The sequence below is a fragment of the Lagopus leucura genome, unplaced genomic scaffold (assembly GCF_019238085.1).
Source record: "Lagopus leucura isolate 7727_CA_CO unplaced genomic scaffold, USGS_WTPT01 Super-Scaffold_100053, whole genome shotgun sequence".
NCBI lineage: Eukaryota > Metazoa > Chordata > Aves > Galliformes > Phasianidae > Lagopus > Lagopus leucura.
In genome coordinates this window covers 1,233,933-1,252,411 of record NW_024962299.1, presented here as the reverse complement: position 1 = coordinate 1,252,411, position 18,479 = coordinate 1,233,933, and the positions used below count along the sequence as shown (strand labels likewise).

General features: G+C 55.9%; 1 protein-coding gene across 1 annotated transcript in view; it reads right to left on the bottom strand.

Moving 5' to 3' along the window:
- The window catches only part of ANKRD11 (ankyrin repeat domain 11), an 80,120-nt gene extending 63,822 nt beyond the window's left edge, over positions 1-16,298 (bottom strand). Inside the window, exon 1 of the mRNA XM_042885849.1 lies at positions 16,224-16,298. The gene's annotated coding sequence lies outside the window, so the exon portion shown is untranslated. The remainder of the gene's footprint in view (positions 1-16,223) is intronic.
- Positions 16,299-18,479: the final 2,181 nt, after the last annotated feature.

Below are 18,479 nucleotides of genomic sequence, written 5' to 3'. Positions count from 1 at the left end.
CGATAAGCTTCACTACTGCAGCCAGGGAGCTCGAGGGGTGCACATGGAATGAGCAAGGGCAGGGAGAAGCCTCTGAATATCCCCTGTGAGCTCTGTAGGTGAGCAGAGAGCAGCCTGGCCATAATGGCACACAGTGCCCTACAACCGAGGGACAAAGGCCTGCTTGGGAAACACAGTGCTCTCTACTCAAGGTGCTGAGACACAGGAACCCACCATCAGGTGGCTGCCAAACCCCCACTGTGTACCCATGCATTCACTTGGGACATTTGGGGTCACCTCCGAGCACCTGGAGCAAGCAGAGAACAGTGAAGTGCTGCAGGCAGCAACCTGCTTCCAAGACACGGGCAGGAACTCAAAATGAAGACCATGCCCTAACCTAGAGGCTCACACCACACCAGCAGCCAGCGCTGGGCACACCAGGGGATGCACAGTGACTTGGCTTTGTCCTCAAAAACAGCTCAGGATGCTTCCATGGGGCCTGCAGAGCCTAAAGCTCAACCTATCCCACCAAAAAAGGAGCAGGCGGAATGGAAAGATGCAGTTCCTGAGCGACAGCCTGCAGAACCAAGCTTCCTTGAGGCATTTTAAGGCCCCATCTGCAGCACTGCACCCAGGCCTGGGGCCCCCAGCACAGGAAGGATGTGGAGCTCCTGGAGCGGGTCCAGAGGAGGGCACTGAGATGAGCAGAGGGCTGGAGCAGCTCTGCTATGAGGAAAGGTTGAGGGAACTGGGCTTGTTTAGCTTGGAGAAGAGAAGGCTCCAAGGAGACCTCATTGCAGCCTTCCAGTGCTTGAAGGGAGAGCATAAACAGGAGGGGGAACGGCTGTTTGTGAGGGTGGGTGGTGATGGGACAAGGGGGAATGGTTTTAAATTGAGACAGGGGAGGTTTAGGTTGGATATGAGGAGGAAGGTTTTCACTCAGAGGGTGGTGAGGCACTGGCACAGGTTGCCCAAGGAGGCTGTGGATGCCCCAGCCCTGCAGGCATTCAAGGCCAGGCTGGATGTGGCTGTGGGCAGCCTGGGCTGCTGGTTGGTGACCTGCACACAGCAGGGGGTTGGAACTCAATGATCTTTGAGGTCCTGTTCAACTAAGGCTCTTCTATGACCCTGGTGGCCCACAAGAAGCAGCAAGCTGATACCAGCCTAAACTCATGAAGCAGAATGCTGCTTAGAGACCTGTGCTGAAAGCTGGGAGTCCAGGAGCTGCGCTGCGAGCACAGCGCTCTGCTGCCTGCCATGCAGCAACTGCCGCCAGCACCGTGCTTATAAGGAGAACGTGAGAAGACGTCTGGGTATGGTACATTTCTGTGCTTCCTTTTATAGAAATAAGTCTTGGGAGGTTCGAATTCTGTAATTCATTTCAGTAGGTCAAAGCACAGTACAGAAGTGTTGCATTTTGGATTTAAATTGCGTTGAACCAAAAACTAATGGCCAGCAGAAACGTACCCAACTGCTCACCGCTTGTAACCCCGGTGCACGCAACAGGAGCTGAGCAGAGCTGTGGGGTTACAGCACATTTCAGCTCTGTCACACAGGACACCAGTAAATGGGATCGGGCTCCTGCAGCTCCTATGGCCCAAACATCCCAGGACTGCTGACCGCACAGCCGCTGCTCACTGCTTCCCCCTGCAAGGACCCACGGAAGCAGCCCCAAAGGCACCTGGCAGGGCCAGAAACAGAGATGCCAGAACAGGCCCAGCCCTCAGCACCACCTGAAAGCTGAAGTCATTTCAGTAGCTCCTTTTTTTCTTGGAGTGATGTGGCAGAAGAGCGATGCAAGCCCAAACAGTTTCCACTGAACCAGGTTTTTCTATTCTGTGCACACAATTAAGAGCTCTGGAAACACACGAGCATGTTCTCATCTCTCCTCCTTCACCCTCACCGCCCTTCTGTGGCTTCTCTGATGAGTGGAAAGAATTAACTCCAAACAGTTTCTGCAGTTTCCCGAGCCAACCCTGGGCTGCAGCTCAAGGCTCCGGCTTGCCCTTCTGCACCAGCAAGCAGAGACAAGACTCGTCCTGCCAGGCTGAGGAGACGCTGCTGCCCCAGCTGGGATTTAGTCATAAAGAAACACCATTTGCTACAGAAGACATTAAAACACGTAAAGATCACCCATTTCTATCAGCAAATTCATGAACGAATCTTGCCTTCACCCCGCAGAGGTGCTGCCTCTCACCAAGGGCTGCTCCACTCACGGATGGCAGCAGGAGGGCTCAGCACATGGATCAGGGCTGTATGGGCACCCCGGCAGCACAGCAAGCTGCAGCACCTCACCTGCCAGCCCCAGGGCTTCCCAACAGCCCTCCTGACCTCAGCAGGTTTTCATTTGTGGAGTCCCAACATGAAAAACCATTACCTCATACTGCTAGGTCTGTGCAATTTGGTCGAATCTCTCCCAGAATGGTGCATCATTGGGTTCACTTCTTCACAAAGTGAGCTGAATGTGCTGTGGGGGGATACATGCCGAGCTGCTGCCTTGCTTTGAAAGGAGCCCTCGCTTACCACAGCACACAGAGGAATATTTATTTCAAACAGAGAAAGCCTTACTGAAGGGAAAAAGAAAAGCAACGGAGATTCACAGCATCCCATCTACCTTCACATCACCCAAACTGCTCAGCTACCCAGCCCCAATCCAGTGCCAGCACTCAGAGCCACTCAGCTGCTTGCACTGCATGCAGTGCATCCATCATCCCCAGCCCATCCGTGAGCTTTCTGAGCACAACTGCTCCATCAGTATTTCCTCTCTCACACAGAGCGGGAGAAACAATAACCTCCACATCCCAAACACTTGCTGAGCCCCTTCTGAAAGGTACCAAGCGGCTGAAGCAATTATTCTGCACTCAGATAATTACGAGTGTTGTATATAAATAGCACTGGGAAAAAAAAAAAAGCTTAAGCACAGCTGTATCCATACAGGCAGGTAAAGCAAAGGGCACAATGGAGCTGAAACACAAACCCCATAAAAGTCACCACCAGGAAGGGATTTCCAGGCCAGCAGAATCCAGCACAGGCTGCGCTCCAGCAGCAGGCAGGAGGCAAAGGCAGGCAGGGCTGCTCCCAGCACATCAGCAAGAGGACGGGGGAAGGCAGCACCAGCACAGTCAACAGCACGAGCAGCAGTAACCCCAGCTGCTGACAGCTCAGAAATGGTTACAGGAAAGTTTAAAAATTAATCGAGTACTGAAAAACAAAACAGTGCATATTAGAAAGCTACAGGAATTCAGGCTTATGGCAAAAGAACAGCAGAGGATTACCCAACTCCTGCCCACAGGTGCCTACATTGGGATTGCGACACTCAGCTGGCAAACAAGTCTGAGCACCAGCTTCTATTTGTCACAGCACCCCAGAACCTCACCAGCTGCACTGCAGCAGGAATAACCCCAGGGCCAGGGGGATCTCAGCCAGCTGAGATGGAAGTGTAAATGCAGAACAACACGCCAGCAGCCCTTCAAATGGGACACGCAAAGGCCAGCTCTGCAGATGGAGCAGCACTGCCCACGCGTAGGAAACCCCACACCATGCTGTAGTAGGAGGCAATGCAACACCACGCTGGCTGGAACGAAAGCAAGCTGAAAAGCCGTGGGAGCTTTGACTTGTCCTAGTTATGCTGCAAGACACTGCCCTTCAACAGCACAACGCAGACAGGTATGAGCTGTGGAATGAAACCGGTAATGCCAGGTTAGATCACAGCACTGGCACACAGCAGGCACACCGAGCTGCTACACAAGGCTGCCGTGGGACACACACTGCTGGGCACACAGTGCCCTGCACGCCTCTCTGAAGTTCTCCCCAGCAGAAGCACGAGGCTTAGAAAGGCACTCAGGCAGGGAGAGCACTTTGGTATCTGCCTTTTCTCTCCCACTACGCTCAATTTTAAAACACTGAGAAATGCAGAACGTTCTCAGGAATGAGAGACAGACATCTGTCACCTTTTCGAGTCCCATATTTGCAACCAAGCACTCAGTGGCAAGCTGGATGCAGGTTACTATTAATATCCAAACTATTTCCTTTCCTTTCTGAAAGCAATTTGTGAGAAGGATGCAGGCATTCCATTTATTGAAAAAGCACTAATTAGGCAAGGAGGGGCTGAGGAAGTCACTCTTCTGCCTCTAGAAGCACACACAGTCACTCTCCAAGGCAAGAAACAGCAGAGCCTCTCTGAGAGCACGCAGCAGTGTGCTCCGAGCCAGCAGGCAGCACCAGGGCAGAAGCATCACAGCCCAAAGCCCTCCGAGCAGGCACAGCACTGCCCTCAGAGCACACAGGGCTGAGGCACCCAGGCAGCCCCGGTGTGCAGTGCGGGCTCTTTCCGCTGCCCAAACCGCAGCGCTGGGCACCAGCCGTGCTCAGAGCCCAGCAGCCACACACGCAGCCCACGAGCGCAGGGCACATCCCGGCCTGTGGGAGCACAGCACCGAGCTGCACGGAGGGCAGGCAGGAAAGCACGCAGAGGACGAAAGGACAGAGGTAGGATTAAAGCAGCGCCTTGATCCCCAGCCAAACTGCTACCCATGAGCCCGCGCAGCAGCCAGCGCCGAGTCAAAGCCCCGGCTGTGCTGCGCTCCGCTTGTAAAGTCACATTTAGATGTATACTTGCAGTGTTCTTTGCCCGGCTGCTGGCTAAAAACAATGCCTTTGTCATCAAATCTCGCTTCAGCAAGCTGACGTGACGTTTTTAATTCAGCAAGTAGGATAATTGCAGTTTGGGGTAAACAACTACAACCGCGCATCATGAACTGCTCTAACGTTAAGCCCCAGCCCCCTGTCGCACCCGCAGCTCTCAGCAGTCTCCTCGTGCTGCTCCCACCACCCGAGCAGCTCACGTCTGAGCCCTGCTGCTCTCATGCACCAACCAGGCTGGGGGAAGCAGCACAGCACAGCAGAAGCCAAACCAAACGCAGCCAGGGAGCTTCCCAACCAGAATGGAATGAAGTGAAATCGAACACGAGAGAAAACAGACTACGAATCTTGGATAGTCCGTTCCAGGCACAGCCTCCCCTGGAGGTGTGGGTTCCACCCCACTCCTCACAGCTCACTGCTCCTTGCTGGATCCAGGTGATCCATAAGGTCTCTGCCAACCTGAGCCAACCCAAGGCACGAGTTGCCTCTGCCCACCGAGGAGCACAGGGCAGCACACCTGGGTCACACGCCAGCACTTCCACCGCCAGCTGCACAGCCCAGAACCCCAGCAGCCTCCCCACCAGCACAGAAAGGATCTGACATCCAGCACAGAACTCACTCACCCCCAGCCCAGGCCATGCCCAACTGCAGGACAACACCCGAATCCATCTGGGACTGCAGGAGATGCGGACGGTTGGCTGCCTCTGGGATGAATCACAGCACACAGAGGTGGCAGTAACTGCTGCTCAGTGGTGGTGCTCCAATAGGCTTCCCCTCTTCCCTCACCCAAAGAAAAAGGGTGAAATTACAACAAAATGAACAATGCTGAACGAGGGAATGCAGAAGAGTGAAGGAGATCTGATACAGACAAAGCATTCCTGATCAGTTTCACTCAGAAGAGACAGAAGCGGTCACAACTATGTTGGCAGCAGCTCCAAGAGCGTGGCTGTTTGTGCAGGAGACTGAACAGCACTGCACCACGTGGGGAGGTCGGGCAGCCCGGGAGGCTGCTGCTCCAGCACTTCATCACCAAACGTTTTCAAACAACCCCACCCTGCTCCTGCCATTGTTGTCAGAGAGGGAATTCCAGGCAGAACAATTATTTCCACATTCTTATTGTTGGAAGCAGCAGAACGGTAATCCTGCGCAGCAAAGAGATGAAAGTACCTTTCCCCGATCACACACCTCTCCCTATGGAGGTGAGCACCCTCTGCAAGCACCTGGCATACAGCAACACCAGGGCTGTTGGATGCAAACACCTGAAGGTTTTTGCTGCGATCACACAGCAGTGCGACTGGATGGGTGCTCATTAAGCCCTTCATTAGGGCTGGCAGAGGGGTCCTTTGCTGGGGGAAAGGCAATTCTCTGCTCCCTGGACACGCTGGGACCAAACTGATGGGGTTCCACAAGGGCAGAATCCTACAGCTGGGGAGGAACCCATCAGTACAGGCAGGGCCGAGCTGGAAGGGGATCTGCAGAGAAGAACCTGTGGGTCCCAGGGGCTGCCAGGGTGGCCAGGTGACATCTTCTCTGCAGATACTCAAACCCAACCTGGATGCATCCCTGTGCAACCTGCTGTAGGGAGCCTCCTCTGGGAATGAGCACTGGACAGGGAGATCCAGAGGTCCCTTCCAACCCCTACAGCTCTGGGATTCTGTCACTCTTTCCCATAAGGAGAAACTTATGGGAACCAAAACTGAGCACAGGAAGGGAACCTTAAAAACACTCCCAACTTCAAAGTGAAGCGGCAGAAAGTCAAACACTCCCTGTGCCACCGGAGCCATTCTGCCATTTCCATTAACAAATGAATGTTTAACAGAATAATCAGCTGAGAGTCTATTCAATGGATCCACACAAGGTAACTTAGTCACGGCACACATCAGCTCATGCACACAACTGTGCTCATGCTGCAATTCATCCGTGCACCTGCAGAAAAAACACACGGCCAGGCTGTGCCGTGATAACAGCCAGGAGCTGGGCAGGGCTGAGCTCAGCACCACACACACACACACATACACACACACTGCCAATCCCCACGAGTGCCCCAGATGGGCCACAAAGGAGCACAGATCAGCAGCACTTCTTAACCTCGTGGTGAAGACAGGTGGGCTGGGGGAGAGGGAAAAGATACGGCCGCTCAGCTGCGCTGCCATGGGCTGCAGCCCCCCGACGGGGAGCAGGGACTGCTCACTGTGTGTAGGAATGAGAAAAACAGAACCTGATTCAGCCCTGCCTCCCTCCCAGCCCTGCCTCCTCCAGGCACTTTAAATAGGATGTCAGCACTACTTGTTTGTACGCCATTACAGAAAAATGCTGGGTTTCTTAATACTGCGTTACAGAACAAAATGTTACTCAATTCTTTCCGTAAAGTACCGAGGAAGAGCTATGAGACCATATGCATCCGAAGGCATCCACGTGCTGGGATAAGCTGTGGTTACGTAAGGGACAACCGGCGCCTGCCCACGGGGAAGAGGAAGGATGGGCTGCCGGGTCCTTCCCTACGCCCCGCACCCAGCGGAGCACTGTGGGCCTGCTGATGGAGAAAGGCAGCACTCACAGCTGGGTCACGGCTTAAGGCTTCGGCCACAAGAGCACACAGACAGAAGGAAGTCCCACGTGGCTCTCCTCTCTCCTTCAGCTCGTGCCATTAAGCAGAAATGAATCATCCTCTACATGGCGAGTTCAGCAGCAAGCAGTGCCGCTGTGATCGCACACAGCTCCTGGAGGGCAAGCTGAGCAGCCAGCCCTGAGCCCCGGCCCAGCCAGCAAACACAACCCAAACCCACCTCCACCACCTTTCTATCCGCTCCCAGCCAAAATGAAGAGTTTCCGCTTGTGAGCGCAGCTCAGCGCTGTGGCACTGCTCTGTGGTTGCTCACTGCAAGGCACGGCATGGAGGTGCTCACACAAACACACACTGCTATGCACAGCTGCCTGCTGAGCACGGACAGGGAGAACAAACATTGCACTGCAGCGTTTGGAACGTTAAAGATCTTAAGCTGAACCAGACGCCACACGAGGGAACGCCAAGAGTTGGGCTATTGCAGCAAATGAAATGAAAACCAAAGTCCAACCCGTGGAACATTTCAGCCAAACTCGCATCAGCTCCAGCCACCACCGCACAGCTCTGACAACAAACCTCCTGCAGACCCACCACCCCTAACCGAGCACCTTGTAGCTGCTGCAGCACTGCTAACAGAGGTCCATTATAAGGGCGACGCACAGCCCAGCTCCACCAGCACACATCGGGCTGCGTTTCTATAGCAACCTGGGAGGAAAATATAAAGCAAGTTACATGAAAATTATTCTCCATGACAATATATGTTAATGCTGGAACATTTTATCCAGAATGGCCTAGCAAATGTTTACATTCAGACATGTGTTTACAAAAATAAATAAAAGGGAATGTATCACAGCTAATGGATCGTCCAGAGATAACAACTGTAGGCTGTTTTCCTTCAAGTTTTAATCTACGTAGAACAAAATTCTTTTAGTTCACAGAAGGGAAAGCAAGCCACCTTCATATAGGTGTTTGCATGCTTAGGTACAGTGCACCTTCTTTAAAAAGCAGCTTTTCAGAAGACATAAACATGCTTATAACTGTGATCCTGCAAACACAGAGCACCTTTATACCTCGCCGCAGGAAAAAATGTGTTCAGTGAGAGGCTGAGGTGCTTGGATAGCTGAGCAGCCCATGCAGCAGCAGGGAATGGCTGCGAGCTGCTGAGCACTGGGACTCATTGCACTCCCGCTGCCTGCAGCCCGCCAGGGTCACCCCCTGCCCCACTGCGCTGTTGGGCACTGGGCACAACTGCTCCTGCTCTCAGGGAACGCACCTCTGCTTTCTATCCCTCTTCTGAAGCAGGGCAGCAGGGCTGGCCCCATAGGCAGCCATTGTTGGGCTCCCCACTGCCTTGGCTCGCGCCCCAAGGAGAAGCCGGAAGGAAGAAAGTAGGTTACAAACGGCCTGCTGCCCTCCGTGCTGCAGCGCACAGCTGGGGATGGGGCGCAGGGAGCTGAGCAGGATGGCAGCAGGCCGACGGCCCCACGCTGCCACCAACCTCACTCTGCCTTCTGCCTCCCCGCCTGCACAACAGCGCCCGAATCACCAGAATCGTAACTTTTTATGACAGTGGGAAAACTGCAATATTCTCTGCGAGTTCGCTCCACCCTGTACATAAAAACTGCTCAGAGGTCCAACCATAAAGCAAACTGCTCTCTTTGAAGTGCACCTTAAAGCCCTTTGTGTTGTGACGCGGATGTGAGGAACGCAGCACGCTCACATTTTACATAACCACACTCACAGCATCGTTTGTTCATCCTTTGGCGGCTGTCGACAACAGCAGCTGGGTGAGCAGGACCTGCAGGGGAGCAGGGCTGCTGCACACCCCCAGCATTCCAGGCCTGCTCCACTTTCCCCACGGCCCATTTGCTGCAGAGCCCACAGCAGCAGCGCCGTTATCGTTTCAGCTCATTCAGTCACCCAGCTCAGCACAGACACGCTTCCAGCCACATTTCTCTCTACAACAATACACAGATTCCTCTCTCTCACCATACAATGAAAAGAGAAGAGCTACAGATCTTAGGCGAGAAAAATCTGCAAAGCAAAGCACAGCGGCAGTTGCTAGGTTTCTTTTAAAACCTGCTGTAATTGCTATGATTGGATTCCTACCAGAGCTCCTTGCTGCAGCAGAGGGCCTGAACATCATTCTCACAAAAGAACTTCCAAACCCAGGCTGCACGTCTGCCACAGGCATTTGTGCAGAAGCGATGGAGCACGCCGTGCCCCCGGCCCCACGCACGTACCACCCATCCTGCTGTGTTTACTTACTGGGGAAAAATGCACCCATGCTGAGAAGTCATCTTCTCCGTAAGTGCAGGCAAGCGCGTGCTGACAAGGAGTGGAAGCTTTTGCAGGCGGCTGCCCTGCAAACTGAGGTGATCCCCACAAAGCCAGCTCCCGGTGAGCTGAGGTGCATGCAGCCAGCAGACCTCCTGTGCAGCCTGCACTGCTAAGGGAATTAGCAGCAGATGGACGAGGAAGCCATCAGGATGATCACATCCAGTCCAGTCACCTGCACTGCTCCACAGCAGAACGCTGTGACTACAGCTGCCACACGGAAAAGAACCCCACGGCTGAAACACGGCCGTAAGACAAGGAGCTCACTTTAGGAAGAGTTCCTCCTCCCACAGCAGTGCCCAAGGAGCAGTGGGTGGATCGCTGGCCCTGGGGGTGTTCCAGAACCACACAGATGTGGCTCTGAGGGACACGGTCAGAGGGCACGGTGATCTCGGAGGCTTTTTCCCAATGTGAATGGGTCTGTGTCTCAGAGCTGGCCTGCCCACACATCCATGCAGGAGAGGCAGCAGGCCTCCCATGGTAAGCACAACAGGCAGCCAACGCAGCAGGCACCCCACGCCTTGCTCCCCACCACCTCCATGTCCTCAGATCCTCCACATCCCAGCAGCGCAGCAGCTTCACCCCACTGCCAAGCAGCTTCCTCTCACCAAGCAGAAATGAGGCCCAGAGGGAGATGGAGATGCAGGATGATCTCAGAAAGGCAGGAAGAGAAGTGAGGAAGCATCAGAAGACAGACGGGCTAAAATTAGAAGCAAGAAGGACCAGAGGAGGAGAACCGAGGTGGGAGCAGAACCTCTGAGATCAGTTCCCAGGAGTGGAGGGGAAACAGAAGGGAAAGGAAATCTGGCATGTGAAGCAGAAGTTAGCAGGCAGAACAGGCTGCAGCAGTGCATTCAGCATTTTAAGACTATAACCCACAGCTTTCTGACTAAAGAGCACTACTCAGCACACCTGGAAAAAGCCACTAAGCTGACTTCTCATTTCATCTCCCCTGCTTTGCATGAGGGCTGACTGGAAGGCAACTCAGCCCCCACGGAGCACATTGAGCACCCCAGCACCAGTGCTAAGAACTTCTGGAGACAGCTCAATTCACCACCATCACCCCAGGAAGGCACCTATGACCCCATCAGAACCTTCTGGGCTGCACGAAGGACACACAGCAACAACAGCAGCACCCAACACGATGCAGGGCCACGATGCAGCAAGGAGAAAAACTACCAGCTGTCCTCATCCTCCAAACCAACACATCTCAGGTATCCTGCAGAGCTGATGGGACAAGAAACTGTTACCAAAGGTGAGCCTCCAGAAGCACAGGTTTTCCTTCCACACCCAGCCCGCTCAGGAAGGAGCAGCTTTACCCCCGAAAACACCCAGGCTTGTGTTCCTTGTGCACCCAGCTTGGCTCAAAGCACTGGGGTGTCTGGCTGCGAGATTAAAGCATGCAGGCAGCGAGCAGCAGCCCACACCACGAGCAGGGTGTGCTGAGCAGGGCATTCCCCCAGCACACACCCCAGCAGCAGCACCGTCAGTGCTGTCAGGTACCCGCTGGCAGCAGCAGGAGGCCCAGCACACAGCAGGTGCAGCATGGCTCCGTGCGGCCAGCAGCACACGCTGCTGTGATAACAGGCATTGCATAACCCGCACCAGCCACCAGCACACAGAGTGGAAAACAGACCCAGAGAGTAAAGTCTACCAGCAGCCCGCTGCTCTGCCACAGCCCAGCACAGCCGCGCTGAGGGCAGAGAACTGCCCTGGGCACAGCGTTCCCAGCAGAGCCACCCAGACCCCCCCAAGTCCACTGCCTGCCCCCAGCCCGACCCAGGGCTCAGGAGCAGCTCGGGGCTCCTGGCACCGTTTGTTTACACGGAGCGGTCACGGGAGAGGCTGGAAGCAGGATCCAGCTTTACTGCTCTGAACTCCTGCCCAGATGAGCTGATAACGTGCGCGCACCAGCTCAGCCAGGGCAGGGGGCACCTTCGTGTCTGCTTTATGGGAAAAAGAGATGGGCCACAAAATGGCAATTCGGAATTTTATCCTTAATAATAAAGTTTCCACGAACCCTATTTCCCTTTACAGCCATTCAGAATATATATATTTTTTAAATTATTGTTTCTAATTACAAACTTTCACTGCAGGACGCTCAGAGAAGTGCAGGATTTTCAGACAGCCTTCTTCTGCCAGCAGACCAACATCTCCATGCTGTGCTGGTGCTGCAGCTCTAACAGAGGCCCTCAGCCCCTTCCTTTCCACACACGGCAGCACAGAGCCAGCTCCCTCCGACCTGCAGCCTTCCACATCACACACCAAGAATCACAGACCTATAAAGCTTGAAGGAGATCTCCAAGACCATTAAGTCCAGCTGCCAACCCATCCCCATCAGCCACATCCCCAACACCACACCTACGAACCCACAGCAGGCCTGCAGTAACACCTCTTGGAGCAGATCAGCACAACACGGGAGGGAAGGAGACATTTGCAGCAGCTCACACATAGGAAGGAGGCCAGCCTTGCGGAGACAAAGCTGCTTTTGCACGCACACACACAGATGTTTCCTCCCCTTCCATCCCAAAGGCCCTTAAGCCCCCCTGCAGACTCCATCCCGCTCACACAGCCCCCACAGCAGCGATGCCTCAGTGCTTCCACCGAGGCTCCAGCCCCGCAGCCGCTGCTCTGCCCGCACAAAGCCAGCAGGCAATCAGGAGCTCACGGCCGCCATAAACTGCAGGGGAAGATTTATTCTAAAAATACCAACCGGTTACGTTCGGTTCTCAGACGTGGGAAAGCAGGCTGCCGAGGGATTGGGCTGGTTTTTTTTGTTTTTTTTGTTTTTTTTTTTTTTTTTTTTTTTTTTTTTAGAGGATAAATAATTCAACGCATGAATGCCAAGGGCAGCACTGCACGCATCCATATGGCGGGGCTGAGCAGCAGCAATGCACATCAGCGGGCTGACAGAGCCTTCAACCCTGACCTAGAAAACGCTGCGCTCCCCGGGCTGCAGCACGCTCTGCGGGGCGGGGCCCCCCCCCCCATTCCCAACATCCGCACGCTGCATTTTTGGCCTCCGTTGGCAGCAGCTGCACTGCAATGAGCAGAACAAACCGCCCACGTGACGGGCTGAGGAAAATGAAAATCATCTCAGAGGGCCGGGAGCTGCGCCTGCGTGCTGCCAAAGCTGGGAAAGCCCCGGCACTGCCCTGCGGGTCACGGCCGCACCGCCTGCGTGGGGCCACCCAGCGCTGCTCCGTCCTGGGGGCACCCGGAGCTGAGCTGGGCACCCAGAGCTGCCGCTGCCTCGCCAGCAATCAGACCTTCACAGAGATGATGCCATTCTCTGAACCCAGTCGTTCCCTCGGTCTGGTAATGCGTGCACACAGAAACCTCACCGGCCCGAAGAGCAGTGTAAACAGCGCAGAGTCTGAGGGCGCTGCTATAAACAGAGCTAATGGAACCGGTGATTGGAAATGGATCTTGAAAGCTGTCAGATCAAAGCAAGATCTCTGCCATGCGATGGCTGCATTATCCTCAGAGCCACGGGGCTAATACCATCCATAAAAACATTTTACTCCAATAAGTTCAGGAACGGCAGCGTTTCATCTGTCAGAGGTGTGGGGCTCTCACAGGGTTACCAGAGCACACACAGCAGGGAGATGAGAGCAGCTTTCCAGGAGCCCTGAGCCCAGCTGCCACAGCCCACACAGCACAGCCAGGCTCCTCAAAGCCACCAGCACCTCAGCTCCTCTCCTTGTTTTCTTACAAGCTACGAAGGAGATGGCAGAGCAGCATTCCCTGCAAGGAGGCACAGAGGAAGCACAGGGTGCTGCCATTTCCCACAGCTCTCCTTTAGTGCTCCTTATGGCTGCGCTCAGTGGCATACAAATTACATAAGAGTTGGCTGCGAGGCACTCCGTGCCCTCAGCTCCTCGCCTCCCCTCTTGCAGGGGAAAGGAAAATATTTCAGAGCTGCATACAAATCATTCCTGCTCGGTGTCACGCAGACGGTTTAAATTAGACGGGGGTAAAAATACAGGCGGGTTTATCACGAAACACCACAGCCTTTGATACAGAGACACGACCGGTTTCCCCACGCAGCCCTCGCTGCCACTCGGTGCCAACGGAGGCGCCCGAGGAGCCACGAGCACAGCCAGCAGGGAAGGCCCGCCCGGCAGCACCGGCTCTGCTGGGCACCAAGCACCAGTGCCTGTCGCTACTTGCTGCGTGACGACCGCCATTACATCTCCATGCCAGGGAGGAATTTCCACCCGGAACGCAAACGGCAGAGCCTGAAATTCAGGTACTGCTAGCAGGCCAGGAGAGCAGAGATCTGCTGCTTGTTTGCCCTGTGCAATGCAATTAAGCAGCTCTGGTTGCATGAATCTCCTTTCTGTGCAGCAGCAACTCTCCAGCACATAACAAGTCCCCAGCTACAGCTACAGCCCTCACCAGGCAGATCCACAGAATGGCCTGGGTTGCAAAGGACCACAATGCTCATCCAGTTCCAACCCCCTGCTGTGTGCAGGTCACCAACCAGCAGCACAGGCTGCCCATAGCCACATCCAGCCTGGCCTTGAATGCCTGCAGGGATGGGGCATCCACAGCCTCCTTGGACAGACTGCCCCCAGACAACACCATGTGCACAGCACAGGACACCCAGGCACTATTTCCCAATAGCTGAAAGCCTTTCCTCACTGCCAGCACAGTGACCACACAGGCCCAAACCCAACCAAGCCCAGCACAACGCCAGGGGGTCCCCAGGCAGCGCTGTCCTGGAGAACTTCATTACAGAACATCACCTTCCTTGAATGCCCAAAAAAAAAGGGGTTAAAAACAATGGTAACACTTCCAACATACGTCCAAAAGCCACAACATCAAGCCCAAGCGTACAGATTAAATGCTGCAGAGATAGATGTGTCAGGAGCCTCCCTTTGAAGTATCTGCAGGAAACACTATGATGGCGCAGCCACATTACAATTACACAGTTGGAATAATCACCACCAGTTGTAGGCAGCCCATCTGCTTCGCTGGGGGAGCACTGCTGGTGCAGCATTGATTAACAGCACCAGGCTGCAGTGACCCCAGAGAAATGCATTTGTGTGCTCTGCTGAGCACAGCCCTGCACAGCACCGGGGGGGTCTGCTCAATTAAAACAGAGAAGCAGGGAATAAAGTCACCCTAACAGGTTGCATGCAGGGGAAGCCCAGCACTTCGCTGAAGGGTTCTGTTCCTTTTGTTTGGTTGGGTTTAGGGTGGCTTCTTGTTGTTGTTGAGTGAGGATTACAAGTTTTCTTCCTCCCCCATTCAAGAACTGATTTACACGTTGGACAATCCATGCACTGAGTCTGGGAAAATGCCTCCACAGTGACATAAAAACAAAACACAGCACAAAAAAAAAAAAAAACACATCAATTCACCCTATGCCATATTCTTATGAAACAGAGATCCAAGAGTTCATTTCTGAAAGCAGAACTGCTCCCCAGCTCCCAGCAGGCAGGGCTCACAACCCCAAAGGAGCTGGGAATGGGGGGCACGGCACACAAGGCTGCTGCTCACCCAGCTCCGAGCTGCTGTGCATTTTGCAGAGCAGAGCCTCACCGCTCACTCAGCCACCACGGAGTCGACGCAAGCCCCAGCCAGCCCAGCGCCGCAGGCTCACAGCCCCCTGCAGCGGGATGCGGGCAGGATGCGCCCCAGCAAGCCCTGCACGGCTCCTGGGGGCCGGAGGGCTCTCCTGCAGCCAGAGAGGAAAAACCCAGAGCATCCCCACACGGGAGAGCTCGGCTCCACGGCGCCCAGCACACCTGGGTGGGAGCGGCCAGGCGCAGCTCCGTGCCGGGGCTGGGGCACAACTCGGGGCCGCTGCCTGCAAGCTTCCGCCGCAGGAAAACCGCTCGCAGGGCTCGGCGGTGCACAGCAGAGAACTTCCCCACCGAGACGGGAAGTCGGCACGGGTCGGGCTGCACGTCCCACGAGCAGCTGGAGCTCCGCGCTGTGCCGTCGGGCAGACGTGCTGCAGTGCTTACGGAGCACCCGGCTGCCTTGTGAAACCACCGAGTTTCTTTAAGTGAACCGGATCAGACGTTGAGGGCAGAGCACGCACAAAAGCACGTAGCAGAACACGCGCTAGGGATCATCTCATTTTCCCTCTGCGAGGAGCGTTTTCAGCCCCCGGAAAAAAAAAAAAAAAAAAAAAAAAAAAGAAAGAAAGAAAAAAGAAAAAAAGACGGAGAGACGCCATAAAGCCGCACCGCACCACAAGGAACCACCGCTCGGTGCCCGCACACGCAGCTCCGCGCCCCGCATCGCCATGCGGACAGACCGGGGTCGGGGGGGGCTGCAACCGGATCCCACGGCGGCCGCCCCGTCGCCCCGCACAGCCGCGGTGTCGGCTCAGGGCAGAGGGCGGGGGTCCGACGCACCCCGCAGCCCCCGGCCGCGCCGCCCAACGCCGGGGGGTTTCAGGCCGAGCTGTGAGGATTTTTTTTTTTTTTTTCCCCTATTTTTCCGCATATTTCCCCTCTTTTTCCCCCGGCCTTCGCTCCGGGGCACCGACGCCGCACGGCGCACAAAGGCCGCTCGCGTGCGACGGACGGACGGAGCGCGGCCAGCGCCGCGCTGCCCGCGGGCCCACGGCACGGGAAGCGGAAGCCGCCGCTCCGCTCGGCATTGTTCCCCCGCTCCGCAGCCCCCGGCCGGCCGGCCGGCCGCCCCCCCCCCCCGCGCAGCGCCCGTCGCCCTTTCTCCTTACCAGGCTCAGAGGGCCGAGGGCCGCCTCGCGGAGGAGCGAGGCCTGCGGCTCCGCCGGCCCCGCCGCATAGAGGAGGCGGCGGGGGGGAATGGGAGGGCGCGGCTAGCGCGGGGCTACTGCAGGGGGCGCGGGCTGCCCCTCCCGGCCCCGCGCTCCATGGCCCCGCCGCGCTCGGCCTTCGGCTCCGGCTCACGGCTCGCAGCGCTGCCGCCCGCCCGCTTCTCACCACCGCCGAGACGCCGCCGCTCACTGGTCCGCCGCGTCGGCGCGTCCCATTGGCCGGAGCGACCAGCGCCGCCGTGACGTCAGTGCGCCGCCGTGGGAGGGGGGCATGGAAAACGCAGCACCGCGGCGCCCCCCCGCACCCATAAACCTCTCCGCCTCGCGGGGGCTGACGGGAGCCGGGAGGCGGGGCTGAGGGCGGCTCGGGCGGCGGCCTCCATTGGTTGACGTGTCCCGGCGGCGCGGCGGCTCATTGGCGGGAGCTCGCGGAGGGGGCGCTTCCGGGGCGGGGCCTGCGGCCGCAGCGCAGGGCGGGGGGCGGGGCTCGGGCAGAGCCTGGCGTAGCGCCGCCGGGGGAGCTTGGCCTGTCGTGATGCGTGCGGGGCCGGGCCGCGCTCCCGAGCCGCCTCCCCCTCGACAGCTCTGTTACGCGTCGCTTCCCTCGGCTTTCAGCAGGCTTTCAGTTCTTTCAGTTGGCTAGAAAGTCCTGGTGGCGAATCCCGCAGCTGCCGTGCTGGCTCCCCGGCAGCAGCTGGCGTTCTTTCCTGGTTGCGGCTCAGGCTGAGGTCAGCGAGGTCCCCCGGGCTCAGGGTTAGCGCAGCCTGCTGATAGAGCCCGGCTTCGGCGCCCTGCAGACAGCCCCAGCTTAGGCCGCCCGCTCCCGGCCATGCTGCTCGTCCCCGTGCTGTTCTCTGCTTTTCCTCTCCAATTCCACATCATCATTGCAAAATACCCGGAGGCTTTTGTTCTGTTTTTATTAACAGGCTCTCTTCTAAATAACCAAACTGTTCGGCTCTCCAAGCGAGGACATTCGTTGTTGCCTGGACGAGCCTCCTGCCTTTGTCCCACTGGGCTGGGGAAAGCAGCCATAGTTAAGTGCACGTATGCTTGGTGGTGAAGGCAGGCAGCCACGTGACGGCTCAGTTCCTGTGCCTGAGTAAACACTGCTGGTGCCTTTCGTCCCGCCTGGCCGCCGCACTGCCCTGAACTGCTGCTGTGTCTCATCACGACGCCCCTCTGTTCCTATCTGTAGAGTCTGAGCTGGGGGAACGCCAGCAGTACTGCTAGGTGCTGTTACCCAAAGGCAGCTGCTGAGCTCGGCACAGCCTTTCTGCTTGCTGTGCGAAGCCTGATTGTTCCACCAGATGTAGCAGAAAAATGCAGCACTGGAGCCCCTTTGTGTTGTCAAGATAAACACTCCAGCACCCCCCAGGAAGAAGCCTGTTTATGGTGTAGATCTTCACAGCAAGTAAAAAGAGTGCACGTGCGCAGCTCCCCTCCCAGCGGGGTGGCAGAGGTGCCTGGTGTGGGTGGGAGCTGCCTGCAGCTGCAGCACCGTGTTTTGTTTTGGTTACTGAGGATGGGGAACCCCCGAGGCAGCAGCTCTCAAATAGTTTCTACCAGTGACCTCATCAGAAATCGTTCTGGTTCTGTTTTTTTAATCTCATCTTCCCAGAGCGTGGCCCACAACTGCAAGCACTTTCTTGGCATTTGCAGTTCCACTCCGTGTCACACACCCGGCACCCACAGGATTGCCCTCGTATGCTGAGGGTGGCCTGGGTGCCAGCAGCCCCCAGCAGAGCTCAGCTGGGCTCAGAAGCAATGAAGGGCTGGTACAGGAGCACGTGTCCAACTGCTGTTAAATAACAGCAGGAGAGATTTATTCTGAGCCTGTTAAGCTGGTCCTGTGTTCTACTTCGGCCTAGTCTTCTTTATCTCTACCCATCTTCCTCCTCCATAAGACCTACTAAACTAGGCAAAAGCAAGGTGGTTTTGTTTTTTCTTGTCCTCCCTTTCATTAGGCTGCTCATCTCGCTTCACTGCAAACAAGTGTCTGCTTCTCTGGTGCCTCTGAGTTAGTAGATTAGAGGGGAAATATGCTTTTTCATTTCCTAAATATAGTTGGTTGTAACTGCTTCCTTGACAGCCTTGAATGTCATCCAGGTCAAAGATCCAGCGCTGGGGAAGAAGTTAAAGCCTTTCTGTGTCATCCTGACCTTTTTTATTTGAACACAGCAGCGTGGACTATCAACC